The 23241-nt window shown below is 39.6% G+C and overlaps 1 protein-coding gene and 1 long non-coding RNA gene across 2 annotated transcripts in view; one reads left to right on the top strand and one right to left on the bottom strand.

The window, feature by feature from the left end:
• Window positions 1-23241, bottom strand: part of LOC138028300 (TNF receptor-associated factor 4-like) — a 230650-nt gene that overhangs the window by 93214 nt on the left and 114195 nt on the right. The gene's annotated exons all lie outside the window — the stretch shown is intronic.
• Window positions 90-5563, top strand: LOC138029345 (uncharacterized). Its single transcript, XR_011127863.1, has 3 exons — window positions 90-232; window positions 738-837; window positions 5485-5563. It is a non-coding gene; the product is annotated as an uncharacterized lncRNA (long non-coding RNA).

Below are 23241 nucleotides of genomic sequence, written 5' to 3' on the forward strand. Positions count from 1 at the left end.
CCACTCAGTCAATAGGTATATAAGAATTCAATTTAATTAAGAACCCAGAAATCGAACATATGTGAGCGCGACATAATTATGGTAAAATGGTAAGCGTCATTTCGCTTTAAGAACGAACATCAACGACCTGATTCAGAACCAAACAATCAACTTATCTGAGAGCTTTAAACTCTACGGCAAGTAAAGTCGAATCCTGTTTGCTTAAAGCTCAGCCTTCACGACGCGATATCAGGTAAGAGCAGTTTTCGCCTGATCCGACTCAGTTCGTCACGGTTTGAATTGGGCAAGCATCAGTTCACTGCCGGATAAATTTTCGATTGTAATCATTCACCTGCATCGCTAAATTACGAACCATAAACCACCATTATAGTCATCCAACTTATTACTTTTCTAAAAAAGCTAACGAGTGAACTTAATAAAGTGAAGGGTTCTTTTTCTTTTCTGCATGACCAAATCGCACCTTATTTAGTAAGTTGTGAACAAACTGGCAAAAAGGTATCTAATTTAGTTGTTCTTTCATACTTGATCTGATGTTTACAATATGTCGCATGTTTTTTCCAGGTTATATTTGTTCATAGTGACCGTTCATGTTATTGATAGTCGCTTGAAAAACAGTTGTATACTTTGGAACTTCCAGTTTGGCTAATGAATAACTACAGCTCATTACTCCAAAAAGTTAAAACAGGCCAACCCTTTGTGAAGGAAGTTGTACAATGCATGAAAGTTTATATTGCTAGGTTCCAAGTATGAAATGCTGTTGCCTTTTCATTCTCAACTGGCTAATGGTTTCTGTGCTGTTGCTGGCTTTTCTTGAAAACAATACAGACGCTCAACAAGGTGAGTTTTATTTGAACAAAGTCTTACACGAAAAAAAAAACAAATTCTGACTTCATGCGGTGCAGACCAGTACACCTGCAGCCACTATTCGTTAATTTATGAAACTTCGCAAGTTATCTTGCATTTGATTGAAATAAACATGCTGATGTTGACGTGAGTGGCCAAATGGTAAAATATTTTGAACTATGGGACACAAATACGTAAAAAACAGGTGGATACAAGCGGCTGAGCTAGCGTGGAAAGCATGGGCGCGCCAAACATGTTTGATACGGCTGGCTAAACGAACAAAAGTTCGCCTATCAAACACGAGAACGAAAGTAATGTTTTAAGTTGTTTGATCGAATGTTTGATGGCCTTTCAAATTTTATCAAACACAACCAAACACGATCAAACAGCACCAAACAAGGTGGCCAAGTGGTAAAATGTTTGGTCACCAAACAATAAACACTTAATGACTGGTCCCGAGGGAACCAGTTCATTTTGTTTCCCGAGAATCTCAATGTTTCCCCAAGGCACAGCCGAGGGAAAGACTGAAATTCGAGGGAAACAAAGTGAACTGTTTCCATCGGGACGAGTCATTAAGCTATAGCGATATTTCTTGTTTAAAAACATTGACGTCACATTTTTTTTTATATTCAAATTTGACAACCACGAAACAAAAAAAGTCATTGCTTCAACAGCCAATTAGGTTCTGGTTGGCATATTAATAACAATAGATGACGTCACGAGAAACATCGCTGTATAACAATGTTTGATGTTGTTTGGTCGCCAAACATTCCCTGTTTGGCCAGTCCCTTACCCTCTTTGACTCTTTGCAGCGCAAGTGGCCGGGAAATTAACCTGGGTTTCATTTGGCAAATAGGGAGCTTAATTAATTAAGCAACTAGGCCATCGCCACAAAACAAACTGCTTTAATTAGTGTGGGTAATCAAATGGTGACGAATGAAACTTAGGAATAATTTCACGCGCGTTTTATACTAAATCAAATAATTTCCCGATCCTTTTAGGCTCTGGAAATTATTTGATTTAGGACGATTATAACAAGTGGAATTATAGCAATACAATTTTGGAATTGTATTGCTATAATTCAATGGAACGATGGAATAGGCCTTTTTCGATATATTAAAATTCAGCTTGATAGCGAGTCAGTGAGGACAAAGACAAAGGAAATTGGATGATATGTAAATATATTTCACATAATTCCCACGTGTTTCTATTGTCTTGGTCCTCACTGCCTCACTTTCAAGCTGAATATTTGATATTTCGAAAATGGCCTATTATAGTAGTACAATTATAACACGTGGAATTTAGTTTCACTCGTAAAAGGTTACCGTTCATAGTTCGCTGATGAAAGACAAAGATTTCGAATATTCGAATATTCGCCAAGCGGTGAGGTGTCCGATCGCGCAAAGAAACGATGCCATGCAATAAACAACTGACTAACCTCACTTGCTCGGGACCCTCTGTCGTTTTTGTACTAGCCTGCACACTGGCTCTCCGTGTGTCGAATGGCGCGCGGTCAACAGCTGGGGAGTTGGAGCGAGCGGGGAAAATGAGCTCCAATCCCCTCCCATGCAGCTGTTAACCGCGCGCCATTCGACGCACGGACAACCTGTGTGCAGTTGCTGCGCTAGGTCCGTACTGCCACTAGACTTTCAAAAGTCCTTCGTCTCATGGGCCGTCCCATGCAGATAGCGCGCGGACGAAGGTCTACCTCTCGCGACTCCGTCGCTTGCTCATCTGCTTCGCGTCCGAAATATCACGCTTCGCTCGCCAAAACATTTTTCCTGGGATTCTTGAGAGGTCGACTTGTGGCAAGTCTATACTGCCACGACCTCGGGCCAATAGCGACTTTAAGATCTACGACGCGGTCGTCAACGTAAACGCTACAAAGCAACAATATCAATGGTTAAAAGAGGCAAAAATAATCGTGCTGCACGTGCGGCACGCATTTTAGCGACTATTTTTCGGTTCTCTTCACAACAACTACGTGAAATCACCAAATATTAATTTGAGGTATAGACGACAACGCGAGTGTACAAATGTGAGCCTATCGCTCACTATTTTTACTCTGAAACCGTTCGTGCCCAATTTAATTTAGGATCTTTTGACAACATTTTATGGAGTGAACGAGATGGACTAATCACGAAAGACTCACGATATTGCAAAGTTATATTTTGAAGGGGCGTTTTCGTCGACGTCGTAGATCTTAAAGACCATATTATTCCCCAGAGCGGCCCTCGGTGCTCGGCCAGTAAGAGGTTAATATTTTTTTCCATAAACTACCAATTGCACTCGCCCGAATTTTTTGTTCATCTTTGAAACGCTCATTTATTCCAAATTGCACTCGAAATTTTACGATTTTCCATACGAAAACAACGGCTCTCTAGGCCCCGCTCGTGGGTTTTACATTTTCATATACCTCTTTGCTGTTCTCGTTCTGACAACAACGGGAAATGACCAAATTTGAGGTTAATAGGCAATTTTCACGATGGCGTCATTTGACTACAACTACCACAATTCAGTTTGTTTTTCTTTTCATATTTAAATTTTGTATTCCCAGTGGGGTAAAAATAACAATAGCTCTAATTAGCATGAGACAAGCGAAACCTGAAGGATTCTGGTACTTGTAGTCATATGGCGTTATCATGGAAATGTCCCATTGGATGACTCAAGCACCTGACGATGTTGTGTTACAAGTTGTGACGTCATTTTGATGTCATGTTACCACGTGACGCCAATTTAAATAGGGGTGTATCTGCCAAAGAGTATTTTCTTTTTTTCTTTTCAAATGAAACAATTTTTAGGAGCGGATTTTACTATAAACCGAAGTTAACGTTAAAAAACAACAACTACGTTTCGATCGTTCAACGGTATTCAAGTTGAATTATAACATTTTAACATGTTCTTATATATATCTTGCACATCTGCCTGCGTGTATTCAGTATCCAGCATCTATAGTAGTTTCGAGTTCACCTGGAGTTTTCAAGTGCAGTTATCAAATAGTTTCAAACGGTGTCTAAGTATAGAGCGAGTTTCAATCGAATGTCGTTAAACCAAAACCAAAGTAATTACTTTGGCCAATCAAAAAGAACGGAGACAATCCAGTAAACCAATCAAACATCGAAGTAATTACACGTAGCCGACACAAGGCGCTGGAAAATGTGCACGCGCGAGCCACAACTGGTTGTTGTTTTCACTTCTGATTGGTTGAAAAAGTGGCGCGAGAACATTGAACCACTCACTTAGTGAAGTAATGCAAAACCATAGCAATTCGCTAATTACTTTCGACACTCAATTGAAAACCGCTCTAGCAAGACAAGATATTAAAGAGTTAGATATTGAAGTATTCTTGGATAGTCAGTCTACACATAGGATAACCGTTGGCAGAACAACGATACATTGCCAAATTTTGTCTCCAAACATCCACACCATTCATAACAATTCTAATCCTGGAATCATTATACACACTTTCCATGCCGAACGACATGCAGTAATCGCAAAATTATTACAAATAGAGCGATTTTCAATTGAGTGTCAAAAGTAATTAGCGAATTACTTTGCTTTTGCATTACTTCACTCAGTGATTGGTTCAAAGTTCTCGCTCCACTTTTTCAACCAATCAGAAGTGAAACCAAAACCAATCGTGGCTCGTGCGTGCACATTTTCCCGCGCTTTGTGTCGGCTACTTGTAATTACTTCGAGTTTTGATTGGTTTACTTGATTGTCTCCGTCCTTTTTGATTGGCCAAAGTAATTACTTTGGTTTTGGTTTTACGACAATCATTTAAAAACTGCTCTAACGGGAAATAATATTTTAAGACAACGTTCTCGAAACCCGTCGTCATCATCCTTGCGCGTAGGCTCCGTAACATATCAGTGAGGCGGTTGGCACTTTTTTCTTTTCAAACGGAATAACACAATTTTTCGTGTTTAGAGTGCCTAAAAACTTCTTCATTTCCAGGGAAGGATTTTGCCCGATTCAACACCGTGAACTCTGTGTGAAATACAATTGTTAGGAAGGCTAATATTTCGTTCACAGGGCCCAATCATAACAGCGGGGATGAGCAATATTTGGTTTGTGGTTATGACGTCATCGTACGACCGCCTGTCCTTCCGTCCGTGCTTACGTTCAACTTTTCATGTAAGCCAATATGCGAAGTGTCGCATTGCTGGAATCCGCGTGTTGCACGGCCAGCGTACTTCACTTGACATTGCGTTTTAGTAAAAAAGCAAAAAAAAAAACCCGAGTATTTATTTAATATGTCGGCCAACGAGGAAAGAAGAGAAAAAGAGAAAAAAAAAACAGTAAGCAGGCGACGAGTAAGCGATGCTTAACATGAAAGAGAGCGACTGAGAGCACGGGAAAACACGCGAAATATCAGTAACACAACGAGAGAGAGAGGGGGAGGGAGAGAGAGGGAGGGAGGGAGGGGGGGTGGGGGGGGGGAGAAAGAGAGGGGGGAAGAGGAAAATCGTTGAGTTGCAGCTTAAGGGATGTAGCCCGTGTTGGAAGGAATTGAGTTATTGCATCACTTTTTGTGATCTTCGGCTGTTAGTGATGTCCGCAAATTTCCTATTAGTAATTGGTTTGTGTAAAATTGCAATATTTGCACTTAGTGTCAGTGACTTGTGCTATTGTTCGTAGATTGTTCCCCTCGAACCATCCACCTTCTTCCTCTACAAACGGGCCAATACTTTCAAGGACACGTGTTTATGAATTTCACTGTGGGAAAATACGGATGTGAACATTGGTGTCTCTTGGAAAACAAGTGTGTGTCTGTCAACATTGGTAGCGGAAAACCTCAAAGCAGCGTTTTATGTGCACTGAGTGATTCGGACCACGGTCAGCACCCGAAAGATCTCAAGCCAAGACAGGGTTGGACATACAGAGGCGCAAAGGTATCTCATGTTAAATTGAAACGATTGGGCCAGATTTCACCCCTTCTCCGCATAACTGAAGTGGTGTGGGTATTGCTTTGCTTTTGTAGTCAGGCTAAATCTCAGTTTTATCTCAGCTTTTACTTCCCGCAGAAAATGATTCGTTTATGGGATGTGAAACTAATTACACTCACCAATAGTGCAGCAAAACGTGGAAATGACATGGCTAATCCTATAAAACGATTTTTCGGTATCTTAATCTACTACGGTGTTGGGAAGCGATTGAGGGAAGGCAAACCAAAAAGTAAGACGATAAATATCTCCGCAACTGAAAAATTCGAGCCAAGGAACTTCGTGCTCTGAACTAAATTCGATATATTATGATTATCTTACCTCATCAGAATCCTTGCTGTTACAATCCATGCCCCAAGAATGGAAAGTGTCTTTTGGGATACACTGAGAAGAACTATGCCTGTGAGTGTCCACCGGGATTTACAGGAGAAAAGTGCGAAAACGGTAAGGACAGGCAAATGTCATCACCTTTTTTGGCTGCTTTCCTGAGAACGTACAACGTTTAAGTGTGGCAGCTATTAAGTTAAAGAAGGAAAGAGAAGATTCTGCGAAAGCAGAAATGATTTTAAAAATGGACTTTCATGTTCAAGTGCAAAAGCAGTTGTGTTCCTCGCTTTTAGCCGTATTGGAAATTCAATAGCATGAGTTCATTTCGACCTTCGCTTTTTTGGCCAAAGGTTGGTTAGAAGTATCAGTCCGATATAAAATAGGATGGTATTTCTTTCGTTTTTATAGCCACATTGAAATTCAAAGTCATTGAGGCGCCTTTCAAACAGTCATCATAGTTGATGATGGTGAACAAAGATCAAAGTGAATTGCTCCATGACTTTTATCAAACTTTGAAACTTTGAGTACCTGTATCCTTTTCTCATTAAGATATCGATGAATGCAACACCGGGAGCCATGATTGCAATGAAAATGCAACTTGTACAAATACGGCTGGAAACTTCAACTGCACATGCAAGCCAGGCTTTACTGGAGATGGACGGTCATGTACAGGTACAATAGCTAAGTGTTACTTTTATAATTCGTATTGCCAGAAAATATCACTGGTTCATTTTGAGCTGCGAATTTTTTAGCATACTATTTGTCAGAAGCATAAACTCTCATATAAAATATGAGAAAATTTTTTTGTAGTTGGCCAAATTCGTAAGTCAAGGCCTTGTTCAAACAGTCATGCTTTTTCAGTGACGATGGTGAACAAAGATCAACTGCTGGATGATTTTTATCAAAAGGATTTAAAAATCGTTAATTGAGTACCTGTATCCCTTTCTTGGTATTCAGATGTCGATGAATGCAGCACCGGTATCCATGATTGCAATGAGAATGCAACTTGTACAAATACACCTGGAAACTTCAACTGCACATGCAAGCCAGGCTTTACTGGAGATGGACGGTCATGTTCAGGTACAATAGCTAAGTGTTACCTTTATTCGTATTGCCAGGAAATATCACTAGTTCAATTTGAGCTGCGAATTTTTTAACGTACTATTCGTCAGAAGCATAAACTCTCATATAAAATATAAGAAAATTTTTTTTTGTAGTTGGACACCTTCGTAAGCCAAGTCATCGTTTAAACCGTCATGCTTGTTCAGTGACGATGGTGAACAAAGATCAACTGCTGGATGATTTTTATCAAAAGGATTTAAAAATCGTTAATTGAGTACCTGTATCCCTTTCTTGGTATTCAGATGTCGATGAATGCAGAACCGGGAGCCATGATTGCAATGAAAATGCAACTTGTACAAATACGGCTGGAAACTTCAACTGCACATGCAAGCCAGGCTTTACTGGAGATGGACGGTCATGTTCAGGTACAATAGCTAAGTGTTACCTTTATTCGTATTGCCAGGAAATATCACTAGTTCAATTTGAGCTGCGAATTGAACTAGCCACATTCGTAAGACAAGGCCGTGTTCAAACAGTCATGCTTGTTCAGTGACGATGGTGAACAAAGATCAACTGCTGGATGATTTTTATCAAAAGGATTTAAAAATCGTTAATTGAGTACCTGTATCCCTTTCTTGGTATTCAGATGTCGATGAATGCAGAACCGGGAGCCATGATTGCAATGAAAATGCAACTTGTACAAATACGGCTGGAAACTTCAACTGCACATGCAAGCCAGGCTTTACTGGAGATGGACGGTCATGTTCAGGTACAATAGCTAAGTGTTACCTTTATTCGTATTGCCAGGAAATATCACTAGTTCAATTTGAGCTGCGAATTTTTTAACGTACTATTCGTCAGAAGCATAAACTCTCACATAAGATGTGATGATAGTTTTTTTTGTAGTTGGCCACATTCGTAAGTCAAGGCCTTGTTCAAACAGTCATGCTTGTTCAGTGACGATGGTGAACAAAGATCAACTGCTGGATGATTTTTATCAAAAGGATTTAAAAATCGTTAATTGAGTACCTGTATCCCTTTCTTGGTATTCAGATGTCGATGAATGCAGAACCGGGAGCCATGATTGCAATGAAAATGCAACTTGTACAAATACGGCTGGAAACTTCAACTGCACATGCAAGCCAGGCTTTACTGGAGATGGACGGTCATGTACAGGTACAATAGCTAAGTGTTACCTTTATTCGTATTGCCAGGAAATATCACTAGTTCAATTTGAGCTGCGAATTTTTTAACGTACTATTCGTCAGAAGCATAAACTCTCATATAAGATGTGATGATAGTTTTTTTTGTGGTTGGCCACATTCGTAAGTCAAGGCCTTGTTCAAACAGTCATGCTTGTTCAGTGATGATGGTGAACGAAGATCAACTGCTGGATGATTTTTATCAAAAGGCTTTAAAAATCGTTAATTGAGTATTTGTATCCTTTCTTGGTATTCAGATGTCGATGAATGCAGCACCGGTATCCATGATTGCAATGAAAATGCAACTTGTGCAAATACGGCTGGGACCTTCAACTGCACATGCAAGACAGGCTTTACTGGTGATGGACTTTCATGTTCAGGTACAATAGCAGTAGTGTTCCTTTTATTCGTATTGGAAATATCACTAGTTCGTTTAGAGCTGAGCCATTATTTTGTGTCAGAAACAAAAGGGGTGGACTGTAGTAGGACAATTCAAAGCGTTCAAATTAAAGCATCGTGTACAGTGACAAGTTTTCCAGAGACCGATACAACACGGGCTTGTCGTAGACCACTCTTGTCGCCGCGTCTGATTTAAGCCTTGTTAACCCCTCCCACAAGCTAGTGTGAGGTATGGGTGTATCCATGAGATGAGCTCACAGCCTACTTCTTAATGCAAGAATAAATGTTCTTCAAAAAAGGAATGAAAACCAGTTTCTTATGTCAATCAAGGTTTATATAATAATCTCAATAATGCACGCATTGGTTTCTCACCTTATGATCTATTAGAGGACAAACGCAAAGCTGACGTCATCATCAAAACTTTAATTCTTTATTTTATAAAACAAATATTTAACAAATCGAAAGGGGTTCAGTGTTGTCTGTACTCTTATCGACAACGATATTCGTCATCACGGTGGTCAAAATTTTGTGGACTCACGAGGTGCAGCCAACGCCGAACCGCTTTCGATTTGTTTTTTACCACAACATTCAATGCCAAAGAAAGTGTTTATTTCAGAGGGAGACCAAACTCATGATACAAAGAAAGAGCAAGCGTTGTCTATAACTTTCTCGCAATACGATTGGTTTATTTCCCAAAATGAGGGTTCCTGATTGGCTATTACTTTGCGTGACAAATTGACGCGAGCGTGTCGCGGCAGGGTTGTCCAGACTCTTATCGACAACGGCCAATTAGCCAATCAGATTGCGAGATTACAAGCAATTGTGGTAAAAATTATATTTTTTGCCGAGCGTATGTTTAGTGATAAATCACAGATGGCGTCAAAATGTGGTAAGAACATCAGTGACACACTCGGCTGCACTTTTTTGTCCTTATCACATTTTGACGTCGTCTGTGATCTATTACTGAACAGACGCACGGCAACATGGAATCTATTTGTTAAATAGACCCATTCTTCTCATGAGCTCGGCCTCTGGACAATCAACTGCCAACGGCGCAGTTTGCTAATGGTAGGTTCCCACTGAGTCCCTGGTGGCTGACGTCCTCTGTAGGGGCGAACTGACAAAAGCGTAATTTCGATATAAAGTGCAAAACGAGCTGTTAGCGCCCACCGTAAAAGGACTTGAACTACTCAGGAATCACTAGGAATCAACCATTAGGAAAATGACAATTCGGGAAACTTAATGCAACTTGTGCGGCCTGTTTGGAGCAAAATCACAAGGAGTTAAAGTGCTACTTATGTTCAAAAAATTACTTCCTTTTTTTTCAAATTTTAAAAGTGTGTTTGCTTAACACCTGACTGGCCAAATTTTGAGCTTTGAATTTTCTGACGTTCAAAACTAACTGATTGGACCTCAGAGGGTTGGATCTAGGGGAAAGTGACGTCATTTACTCACAACCTTAAAATTTTAACGTGTAAATGCAGCGTCTTGTTTATGCAAAACACGAGTTCAAAAGTCTGAAAGCCCAAAACTCCAGTGCTGCATATTAATTTTGCGGCGTACACACGCATTGCATTCTTAAACGGAAGTAGCCAAAACGCGGGGCCGGGGTCGGGGTCGGGGTCGGGGTGTCCTTTTTTCCAAAATTTGTGTCATTTTGTCGTCATTCTCGAGTGACTGTCATTTATGGGGGCAATAAGTCAAAAAAATTGAGGAACCTACGGAAGCTATGAAAGCTCTTAAGGGGCATTTTATGTCTTTCCGAAAATCGAAGTTTGTTGTTCGAAATTAAGAGAATTTCCGAAATTGCTAAAATTGGAGATTATGGAATACACGCTAACTGCCAGACAGAGTCCCATCGTAATATTCACTTCGAAAAAAAAAAAACAACAGAATCACAGTTCCACGATGATCGTCACGCAGTCATGCAGCGTTCTTTTTGCTTGTTTGTTCGTGTTGTTGTCAATGTTGTTGTCTGATTTACCACAAACGGTTTGTAGTAAAGTCAGTCGCATAGGAACTTGCTAGCCAATTCTATTCGGACTTCAAGAGATCGAATCCAATTTTACGAGAAAAAGAACAACCACACTTAGAACAATTTTGCGAAAACAAGCAACTGAGAACGTTTGCGTGACGACCATAGTGGAATTATGGCTATGTTCTGTTTCGTTTTACTTGTATTGCGGAGACGTTTCTTACGAAGTAAACAGTAAAATGTGGTTTTAACATGTGGGCCTCGGCGAGTCTTCACTGTTTCTAGGTGATTCGCACTTGCGTGCGAGCCAAGGATCCTGTAGAGTTTCAGGGTTTTATTCGTACTAGCTGCTCGATCGATATGTCGTTGAACTAGTCGACTGAAAGGAAAATATTACAGAAGTAGATTAATGTTTTGGAATGCCGGCGATAGGCTAAAAGAAGAATGCAACTGATTTCTTGAATATAATACAATTTGTGTCTTCTAATCTACACGATCTTTTGGTTTGATTTCTTGTATTGATTGTCTTTAATGTTCTTAATCGGAGGAAAGTGAAAAAGTAATTTGCGCGTTTGCAGTTTGTTTCGATTTATATATTTCTGAATTTCTAATTAGTTGTCACCTTTCAACTCATGCAAATTTGCTGTGGTAAATAAAATTGCAAATATAGTTCCATACATTAAAACAATTAAGGGACAAAACTTAACGCGCGAAGCGCGAATCATTTGGTTTAAAGTATTGAATTTCAGTCGGAAATTCTTTTCGTAAAGCAAACTTATATTTTTTGACTAATTTCCAACATAGATAAAGGAAAGATGCCGAACATTAAAAAATAACAGTATGGGAGAATAACTACAAAAATTGAAACGAAAAAATTTTGAAAAAAAATGACACCCCGACCCCGACCCCCACCCCCCACCCGACCCTGCGTTTGGGCTACTACCACTTTTTTGTAAGTGTCACTAAACCATTGTTCAACGCTTCCCTAAACAATGCCGAATTTCTCTGTCAAGCTCTGCTGACTCTCCGATTGTGTCAGCATTAAGTTCTATTCGGCTCTCTTTGGATTCACGACTTGTTGCTTCCGAATATATTCCAAAGGACTTACCTCAACTACAACACTTTCGAGTCGGTTGAAGTGGAACGATGCATTTTTCTATAATTTACGGGACTGTAAATCCCGTGGGAAGTACAACTACAACGTCTTCTTTCAGACAAACAATTCTTCGGATGCAAATTATCTGCTCTTCCTTTGTCGATTTTTGAAAAAAAAATATCTGAAGTCGAGGCAACAGCAGCTGTAAACAAATCCAAACATCATTCCTGTTCAAATCCTTCTCGACGACCATAATATGATCAGATGTTAACTGATTTTACTTAAGTATGATTTGCATTTCTGTAACCAATCGGAGCGAGGCTCCAAGAGCTCTATTGTTTCTTGACCAACCAGACAAACAGGCCAATTTTTCGACTTTTTCACATGCGATCCGTACAGGAAATGTATCATGCCCTGCTTCCCCAAAATGATAAGTAGGAAGGGAGGTCATGATCGCGGGTTATAGCTTCACTTGATTTCATAACCGGAGTCAGGGTCAATATATGGTCCATTTCATATATATCATTTCGTTCAATGAAAAAAATTCTAACATAATAGATTCCTCGAGTGATCACTCGTCTCTCAGTACATCCACAAGAGCATTATTACTACCCCCCTCGTATTCTTCGTCCTTTGTCTGTACATTCGTTTGCTTCCAGAATAAAGTTTAAATGGTGGCTTCCCAAGCCATTGTTTTTAGGAGGAGGTGAAATGCGACTCCACTAAAAACGACTGCATGGGGGGCTAGGTTTATGGGTCATCAACATAAATGACTTTCATGTAAAATCTCGTGGCTTTCCTGTAAATCTGAGCTAAAATCATGCATGTTGTTTGTTTTCCTTTCTAGAGTGTGATTTTAATCTCGGCATGGAAAGTGGTCTAATCTCAGACTTGCAAATTGGAGCCTCTTCACGATGGGATAGCAACAATGGCCCCAGTCAAGGAAGACTGAACTATAAAGAAACCACAAGCAAGGCAGGAGCTTGGGTAACTCGCAATAATGTCAGTCAATGGCTGCAGATTTATCTGGGTAACGCCATAATAACCCGTGTCGCAACGCAAGGAAGAAATTACAACCCCAGTTGGCCTCATGGAGTCCACACTCAGTGGGTGACCAAGTACAAGCTGCAGTACAGTAACGATAATGTGACTTTCCAATACTACAAGGAGCAAGGAGTAGTGAAGGTTAAAACAAATATTTCATATATGTTGCTTTGAACTATTCAGTTACTTCTGGAAAGTAAAATGAGACTTTAGGAACGCAGACTGAGCAGATATGAACTAGTCCCCCAACAGGAAACATATTCGTAGGAGGTAGCCGTGTACATTTAGTCAGTCTACATCCGTGATTTCACAAGGCAATAATTGTTACCCAGCAAAGTACATTGAGTTTCGTCTTCGCAGACTCACGAAAGGAGCAGTGGTGGCGCAATCATGGTGAGAGCACTCGCCTCAGACCATTGTGGCCCCGGTTCGTTCCAGAAACTCGGCGTCATATGTGGGTTTGAGATTGTTCGTTCTCTACTCTGCTCCGAGAGATTTTTCTCCAGGTACTCCGGTTTTGAGTTAATTTCATTAGTGTCCCCAATTAGCGCTTTAGTACTAGATCCATTGACATCATTATTGTTATTGTTCATGAGAACGAGTAATTGAATGTAAGTTTCGCACAACTTATTAATCGATGGTTAATAAATTCCTGATTACGAATAGAAATGTGGGTGGGGACAAGAGCCAGCTAAAAACGAAAAAAATTAAGGCCTTAAACAATAGCTCCTGCGTATAGTCGACCCCTTTCAGTTAATTCCCAGACTGGAGGACAAAACAATAAGATTTTTTTGCATCTGAAAGGATTGTTTCTGTCAGGGGACAGAACAACCATTGTTTTGTCCTCCAGATTTGGGAATTACTGAAATTGGTCTATAAATAGTAACACTGGCACGAAAACGACGCCCTTTTCAGACTAGCTATTAACAAGTGTAGTTGTGGCAAACTATCCCTTATTTCCCCAAAATTACAAATAGCCATGTTGTAAAACGTTTTTTGTTTAGTTTCTGAGCCATCCGAAGAGTGTTAATAATTTAGTTGCCATGAAAACATCAAGTTACGTTAGAGAAAAAATGTCACAGTGAATCGTTGGGACTTTGTTTCACTGTTTCAAGAATAAAATTATAATAGTTAAAGCCTTGTGCAGCCAGTTGGACCCCTCCACCAGCAGTCTTAATAGGGAAGGAGCTCTTCACACTGAGATTCATTTTTTAAAGTATCTTAATGAAGTTTAAGGTTAGGGTTTCTTTGTTCGCTTATCTCATCATATAATTTTTGTCGTTATTATATACTCTTGATCATTATCATGATCAATTTTGTCATTCTTATCTTTATTATTATTATTATTATTATTATTATTATTATTATTATTATCATCATTATCATCATGGCTTTTTCTTTGATTAGTATTTTTCAGGTTCTCAATTCCGTTATTCTTGCCATGAATCATCATAAGATAAAACGAAACCAGTGACTATTAAATCTGGCTAGGGAATCATGATTGATATCTGAATAACAGCATAGCTAGTATAGCAGCTGACGAGATGACGACGGTGCAAATGTGTAACAGTTTCTCGCTTTGTTTTGTTTTTTACCCAGGAGTTCACTGGAAACTCAGACCGCGACACTGTCGTTGAGAATGTTCTCAACTCGCCAATTGAGATGAAGTTCATCCGTTTCCAACCAACAGCTTGGCATGGTCACATATCAATGAGGGTGGAACTCTATGGATGCCGGGAAGGTAGCCATTTTGTTCTTTTCTCTCACCTCGTTATTTAGATTCCTCCCTGTTCTTGTTCATTACTGTCGTTATAATTCACAATTATTCTAGGAGCCGGGCTGGATAAGAAATGATAAAAACAAACATAATGACATGATCATAATGTCATTTTATCTCAAGGCTTGTCATAGCTGATTAAATGCCATATATTAAGTATTAAGGCTAAATGTAGTTCACAAATTTCTAGTTTTTAAAGAAACCGTGGTGCTGCGTCGGTGGGAGAGTGAAACAGGAAAATTTGGTTTTATCAAACGTGTTGATAAAGGTCGAATAGAGGTTTTGCACGGCAGCCATATTGCATGGCAGGAACAATGAAAATGTTTTGCATCAGAAAGAACATTTGTTCCCATAGGAAAAAGAATCTTTTGTTCCTGCAATGCAACATGGCTACCGTGCAAAACCTCTGTTACCACCGTGAACGATTTGGAAAGCTGACGTTTCGAGCGTTAACGTTAGCCCCTTCGTCAGAGCGAATTGAGGAATTGTGGGTGTTGTTGGTTTTCATGCGGGTGTGGAGGAGCTTTGCCATTGGTGGAAATATATTAACACGAATTTGTGAATAAATTAATGGAATGAGAGGCGTTCATTGATTCCGTGAGGATAGGGTGTGCCTAGTTGAAAGATGAATTTTTGTTCCAAATTCTTGCGGCTTTGTTTGTTCGCGTGGTCTAAGGATAGGCCGCAAATTGTCATGTTGTGGTGGGAGTGATTAGGACTGTGTCGTTTTTTCCACATCACGTAGGTATTCGCAAAAGCGGTCCGCCAATCTTCTCCCTCTTTCGCCTATGTAGGTCTTCTTTCATAGTGCGCAGGCTATGCAATAGATGACATTTACGGAGATGCATGTAAAGTGGTTGGTGATTTTAACGGATCGATTCGGTCCTGAGATCTTAACCGTGTTAGAAATAAAGGAACAAGTTTTGCATCGTGTGTGTTTACATTTGAAGGTTCCTGGTTGGTTGTCAGACTTAAATGCGCTCCTAACTAGAAAGTTACCTGCGTTTTTGTTGCGTTTGAATGAAATAAGTGGTAGTAGAGGAAATATCTTTAGTTTCGGGATCATTGCGGAGAATTTTAAGTTAAGTTTTTGAGAATGACATTTTACACTACAAGGTTTGTGGATGATACGTAAGGGTGAGTGGAATTCTGTTGGGTTTCTTCGTTCTGTGACGTTTGGAGTGCGGTTTCGCGATCGATTTCTTGGACACGATGTTTTCCCAAATACAAACTGGCACATTTCCTCGCACTTGCTGTTAAAATTGGACTCGTCACTACAGAGGGGTCTTAGTCTAAGAAATTGAGAGAATGGGATGGCGTTTTTACGTGTTGTGGATGAGAGGACGAATGCAACAAGTAGTTATGGGAATCTGTTGGTTTGTAGTGTACGCTTGTAGATAAAATGATGCCTTTGACTGAAAGTTTTTATTTCTAACATGGTTAGGATCTCAGGACCGAATCGATCCGTTAAAATCACTGACCACTTTACATACATCTCCGCAAAAGTCATCTATTGCATAACCTGCACACTATGTAAGAATACCAACATAGTGATGAAATGGTATATGAAATGAATCATATGAACTGCGGATATGAAATCAAGTGAAGCTATGATCTTCGCAGTTATGAGCGCAATTTTTGCAATTGCGTAGAGAAGCCTGAAAAATTCAGGACTTCAACGGGGTTTGAACCCGTGACCTCGCGATTCCGGTGCGATGCCAGGCGCTCTAACTGAGCTATGAAGCCACTGATGTTGGGAGCTGGTCATTTGTGCTCATAATTGCGAAGATCATAGCTTCACTTGATTTCATATCCGCAGTTCATATATGATTCATTTCATACACCATTTCATCATTGATTCATTCCTCACGGGACCATTACAACCCACAAATGACCAGCTCCCAACGTCAGTGGCTTCATAGCTCAGTTGGTTAGAGCGTCGCACCGGAATCGCGAGGTCACGGGTTCAAACCCCGTTGAAGTCCTGAATTTTTCAGGCTTCTCTACGCAATTGCAAAAATTGCGCTCATAACTGCGAAGATCATAGCTTCACTTAATACCAACATAGGCGAAACAGGTATTGCCAGAAAATATCACTGGTTCATTTTGAGCTGCGAATTTTTTAGCATACTACTTGTCAGAAGCATAAACTCTCATATAAAATATGAGAAAATTTTTTTTTGTAGTTGGCCACATTCGTAAGTCAAGGCCTTGTTCAAACAGTCATGCTTGTTCAGTGATGATGGTGAACAAAGATCAACTGCTGGATGATTTTTATCAAAAGGATTTAAAAATCGTTAATTGAGTACCTGTATCCCTTTCTTGGTATTCAGATGTCGATAAATGCAGCACCGGTATCCATGATTGCAATGAAAATGCAACTTGTACAAATACAGTTTCAAACTTCAACTGCACATGCAAGCCAGGCTTTACTGGAGATGGACGGTCATGTTCAGGTACAATAGCTAAGTGTTACCTTTATTCGTATTGCCAGGAAATATCTCTTGTTCATTTTGAGCTGCGAATTTTTTAACGTACTATTCGTCACAAGCATAAACTCTCATATAAGATGTGATGATAGTTTTTTTTGTGGTTGGCCACAATCGTAAGTCAAGGCCTTGTTCAAACAGTCATGCTTGTTCAGTGATGATGGTGAACGAAGATCAATGGCTGGATGATTTTTATCAAAAGGCTTTAAAAATCGTTAATTGAGTACCTGTATCCTTTCTTGGTATTCAGATGTCGATGAATGCAGCCCCGGGATCCATGATTGCAGTGCAAATGCAAGTTGTACAAATACAGCTGGAAACTTCAACTGCACATGCAAGCCAGGCTTTACTGGAGATGGACGGTCATGTTCAGGTACAATAGCTTAAGTGTTACCTTTATTCGTATTGCCAGGAAATATCACTAGTTCATTTTGAGCTGCGAATTTTTTAACGTACTATTCGTCAGAAGCATAAACTCTCATATAAGATGTGATGATAGTTTATTTTGTGGTTTGCCACATTCGTAAGTCAAGGCCTTGTTCAAACAGTCATGCTTGTTCAGTGATGATGGTGAACGAAGATCACGCACAAGTTGCATTCCTCTGTGGGGGCAAACGGACAAAATCGTAATTTGGATATAAAATGCAAAACTAGCTGTTAGCGCCCACCGTAAAAGGACTTGAACTACTCAGGAATCACTAGGAATCAACCATTAGGAAAATGGCAATTTGGGAAACTTAATGCAACTTGTGCGGCCTGTTTGAAGCAAAATCACAAGGAGTTAAAGTGCTGCTATGTTAAAAAAATTACTTCCTTTTTTTCCAAATTTTAAAAGGCTTTCCAAAGGCTGTTTACTTTGAGTGAAAGTTTTGGATTTCAAGGTCCGCCATATTACTCACGTTCAAAACTGACTGATTGGACCTCAGACGGTTGGATCTAGGGAAAAGTGACGTCATTTACTCACAACGTTAAAATTTTAACGTGTAAATGCAGCTTCTTGTGTATGCAAAACACGAGTTCAAAAGTCTGAAAACCCAAAACTCCAGTCCTGCATATTAATTTTGCGGCGTCAGTACACACGCATTGCATTCTTAAACTGGTGAGCCTTTGACGTCATTTTCTCCTCGATCCAGCTCTCTCAAGAACTTAAGTTAGTAATAGCTGACCATTACATAAGAAATTTTTTAGTTAAAAAAAAAAAAACAGGGGCCTTTTTGAAATAAAGGCTTAGAACTTTGGTTGGGTAGTGTTTAGCTAACACAGTTCTGAAATCCGAAATCCGTCATTTTCTCCTTGATCCAGCTCTCTCGAGATTTTAAAGTTAGTAATGGGGGACCATTAAGTAAGAAAATTCCAGTTAAAATAAACATGTCTTTTTGAAATCCAGGCTTAAACTTGGGTCAATTAGTGGTTAGTTATTTTGAAATCCAAAGGAAAAAAAAGAATTGACTTTTTGGCCATGGCAGCACTTTAAAGCAAATATATGTCAACGGCAAATCCTAATTTTTCAGGTCAGGACTGCTTTAAGGCAAAAAACTCATACATTTTAAAGCAAGCTAACAATGGTCATCGTACGTGACACTGACGCCATTTACTGGTCAGTAAATGAAACGAAAAAAATTACATCTGGGTTCTTCCCGAAACGAATGAAACACTTTCGAAATCGTGCTAAAGCTGAAAATAAAAACTTTTAAAAATAGTTTATTTCTAAGAGCAAACTTAACTTGTGGGAAAAAAACTTTTTCATGTTATCCTGGCTATTTAATATTGTATGGGTAATGCCCCAGCGATACAGCCACATTCTTTTATTCATCAAGGTTGAAGCAGCAAATTGATTCACTTAAACAAATTATCAAGACCTGCACTGATGCCATTAACAGATTAATAAGTAACACGTGGATAAAGCCCGAGTATCTTCCTGAAATCGTACCTATATAGTGAAAAGTAACCATAATTTTTGAAGAAAAAGTTTCTTCGCGCAAATTGAACATGGGGAATATCATCCTGTTTATTTAATATTGTGCGGAGGTTTAAAATAGTGAGACATTTCTTTTATTTATCAATTGAAGATTGTACCGGCAAATTGAATTACTTCACAAAATATCAAGACCTGCCAACACAGTCAGCCGTGGATGTTGAAGTGTTCACTATTGATGGAAGTTTGTTTATGGCCTTCGCTAAGTATCATGATTCTTTCATCTACAAACTAAACGAGTCAGCTGGAAATTTTACCCTTCACCAGACCATAGACGCCATTGGAGCATGGGACATCGAATACTTTATGATCGCTGATAAACATTACATTGCTATCGCCAATCATAAGGATGGAAGTATTTACAATGTAAATTCTTCCGTTTTCCAGTGGAATGGACACAGTTTAGAGATTTGACAGCACATTTAACAATCCGGAGCAACCAGTTTAAACTTCTTTAAAATACATTCGGAACTGTTCCTTGCAGTCACGAATACTTACGATGGAAGTTCTTACCGTATAAACTCATCCATCTACAAGTGGAAGGACAATACGTTTGAGGAGTTACAGGAAATAAGAACAAACAACGCGCAGGCAAGTACAGTGTTAACAATACACAACGAAACATTTATTGTTTTTGTAAACGAGTACAGTTCGGGTTCCTCCTATTCTCCAGACGTGATGAAATGGTCGGGGAAAAAATTTATCGACCCGAAATTCCCTCAGATCTTTGGCCATCACGCCCGGGATCTCAAGGCCTTCACGATCAATGATACTATATTCCTTGCATTTGCGACAATGTATTCTGGAATTGTGATTTACAAGTGGGACGGTGAAAAGTTTGTTAATGTGAATGAAACTATTTCAAAACCACGTGACGTTTTTAGCGTGCATACGTTTACGATGTGTGGTCAAACGTTCCTGTGCGCGGCCAAAATTTATCGTTTAGTTTTGTATGTGCACTCGGAATCTGAGTTTATTTAGAGGTATCAAGAATTTCCACAGAACTACGGCCCAAGACGTGTCAAGTCATTCGTGTATAAAGGACACACTTACCTAGCAGTAGCAAACGTCTGGCACAACGGCATCGTGTATAAGTCAGGTTTAAAGTGGTTCTAAGATTACTAAATGTAAAATGGCTTTGGAGTGGAACTTGTCAAAGATTTATCAAATAGGACAACCAAACTTCATTTGAACTGAATTACTTGTTCGTCAGTCACGAAAACCAACTGATAATTTGAAGCTGCTTTTTGTGGCCTCAACACTTGGCTTTTAATTCCAAACGCGAACTCACAAAATCAATTTCAATTGAAGGATTTGTTAACCTAGATCAGGTAAATTGTCTTATTTAAAGTTGTTACCGGCTTCGTAGTTTTTTCTTCGATGAACAATTTTTGCTGAGAAAAGGTATCATAACCTCCCAGAGACGGATCCAAATTTCTTCTTAGGAGGGGTTGCACCACAAAGGAATGGGGCAGCTGACCAGCCGCAGGACATCTAAAGGGGGAAGGGGGTGCGCACCCTCTGCACCCTCCCCCTAGTTCCGCCCCTGCCTACTTATAAGTTGTTACAAGTGGTTCTGCACCCAGGGTAGGTTCGGTTGTTCCCCCCTCAAATATTAACTTTACTCGTTTGTGTGTGAAGAAAGTCAAGGCTGTCTTTAAGTGGAGATCTTTTTACGAGTAATAATGATCATTTTATCCATTTTTTTTTTGTTATTTTGACTTGTCGCAACGGACGAGGTGGAAATATTCTTAAATTTGACTTTCATTTATCAACAATCACTTTGAGGTTTTTGCTTTATTTCTCCAACCCTGTAAACAAATAATCACCGTTCACATGCATAGTTTAGTTTAATTGAACCCGTCATCGGGTGGAGTAATTTAAACAAGCATGAAGTACCACACACTACGTATCAACTCTCATGATAGGTTTTAATACATTGTTAATATTACTATAGTGATGTTAACGAGTAAAATCCAAGGTTATGTCCTTGAGTATGTCCGGGTAGTGTTGTTTATATAAATGTGCGTAAAAGAGCGAAGAGATCAAGACCACTAGAGTTTGACAATTTGAGAAGACTGATCAGTTCCATTTCGTAACTTTTCGATATATTCTCTTTGCCTTTCTATATAAAATGCATTTGCAATTAATCAAAATGAACACAATGGCGTTCTGTGCCATGTCAAAAGAATGTGTTAAGGTGATGTTACACGAGCCGACTTTGAACGCCAATTTTTAACGCAACATTGTTGCGTTAAACGTTGCCTCGTGTAACAGGGTGCAGAGGGCGATTTTTAAGGCAACGGAAACATTTTGCAGGTTTTTGAAAGCGTTTAAAAAACCTGTAACATTGTTGCCCGAATTTTGTTGGTGTTGGTGCGTGTAACACCCCCGACGCTGACTTTTAACGCAACATCTTCAAGAGCTAACTCTCTTATTAACTGATGATATACCCTTCTTTCTTCCCTCAGTCTAATCCAACTTCTCGTCCAAATAATTCTTTCCCGATTTCTTCCTTTTTCATCTTCCAAATCGTCCACTAACAACAGAACCTGAATGATTTTCAGCCGCCGTCTTCTTAACTCATTGTCCGCCATATTTGTCGAGCAGGAGCCTGGGTTCAAGTGTTGCGAGCAATATTGCGTTAAAAATCGTCTCGTGTAACATACCGTTGCCGCAAAAAAAGTTGCGTTAAAAGTTGTCTCGTGTAACATGGATTAAAAATCGGCGTTAAAAATCGGCTCGTGTATCATCACCTTTAGATGCTTTAGACAGAAAACATACACCACCAATGTTTTATCTTTTGACAGAATGCTAGTTTGATAGTTCTTGGTCATTTCTTTTAAACCCAAAAGCCCAATTTCGTTATATTAAAATTCAGTTTTAGACAAAAGGCATCGCGAAACTCATACAAATCCTTCTTTTTGTTCCCCAGAACCGCAAAATCTCGCTTATTGTTTTAAATTGAATTTTCAGTCAATCTATCGAAATTACAACCGGACGCCCACGATCATGGGTTCCTGATCACAATTTAAGTAGTGCATGAATAACTGTAAAATTTTAAATATGACCAAAGAATCTACAGTCGATCCGAACAGTTCCAGTTGGGAACAAACCAATCTGTGGATCTCTGTTGTGTGTGTGACAAACACAGGCGTGCCGTTCAACAAGAGAGTACCCCAGCTAATATTCTAGGCGGGACTTCAACCTGCGATTTCAAGATTTCAATTCAGGCACATCAGCCAGTCATAAACGAGGCCTCCGGCATAAGCTCATGGCTAAGAACACGTTTCGATAAAGTGTTTAATTGCTAAGATTCTAGAGTTTGCGAAATACTCCGGTGATCTTCAATAATTATAGGGGTAGCTCACTTGGTGTGAGGTAATAGACAAATCGAACTCCACTGCTAGGAGATATGTACAGCAAATTTAATCAAAGTTCAAAATCTCAGTTTCCTTGAGTTACAAAGTAACGACAATTTGTAGAATCGACGATAATTTTACGATGTAACAGCAGTAGTAGTACAAGTAGATTTGTAGCGATCAGTAGTGAAAGTAGCAGAACAGTAGTAGCGGTGGTAGTAATGGTGATGGGTTCGAATTCGGTCGACGACTCACGCCAAAAGATAGCTTGATAGGATATCCATTGATAGATTATAGCAACTAGTAGATTCTACGATCGCTCAACAATAATAGATGAATATACCTTAAGAGTGCTCCGGGTTCGGGTCCTGGCCGGGGACATTGTGTTGTATTCTTGGGCAAGACACTTTACTCCCACGGTGCCTCTCTTCACCCAGGTGTATAAATGGGTACCGGCGTAATGCTGGGGGTAACCCTGCGATGGTTTAGCATCCCATCCAGGGGGGAGTTAAAAACACTCCTAGTCGCTTAATGCTACGGAAACCGGGTATAAGCACCGGCTTTTTGGGTCATTGGCTCGGAAAGCGCTTACCTATACCTTAAGAGTGCGCAATTTTATAATAATGTGTAAGTGAATAAAACTAAGGAGTTGACTAAAAACGTGCACTCTACAGTTTTCTTAACTCCCTCGCGGAACATGTAAAAGCTATCGATAAGCATGAAACCGCAAATTCCTAAGGAAAT

This window comes from Montipora capricornis, chromosome 13 (assembly GCF_036669925.1).
Source record: "Montipora capricornis isolate CH-2021 chromosome 13, ASM3666992v2, whole genome shotgun sequence".
NCBI classification, from domain to species: domain Eukaryota; kingdom Metazoa; phylum Cnidaria; class Anthozoa; order Scleractinia; family Acroporidae; genus Montipora; species Montipora capricornis.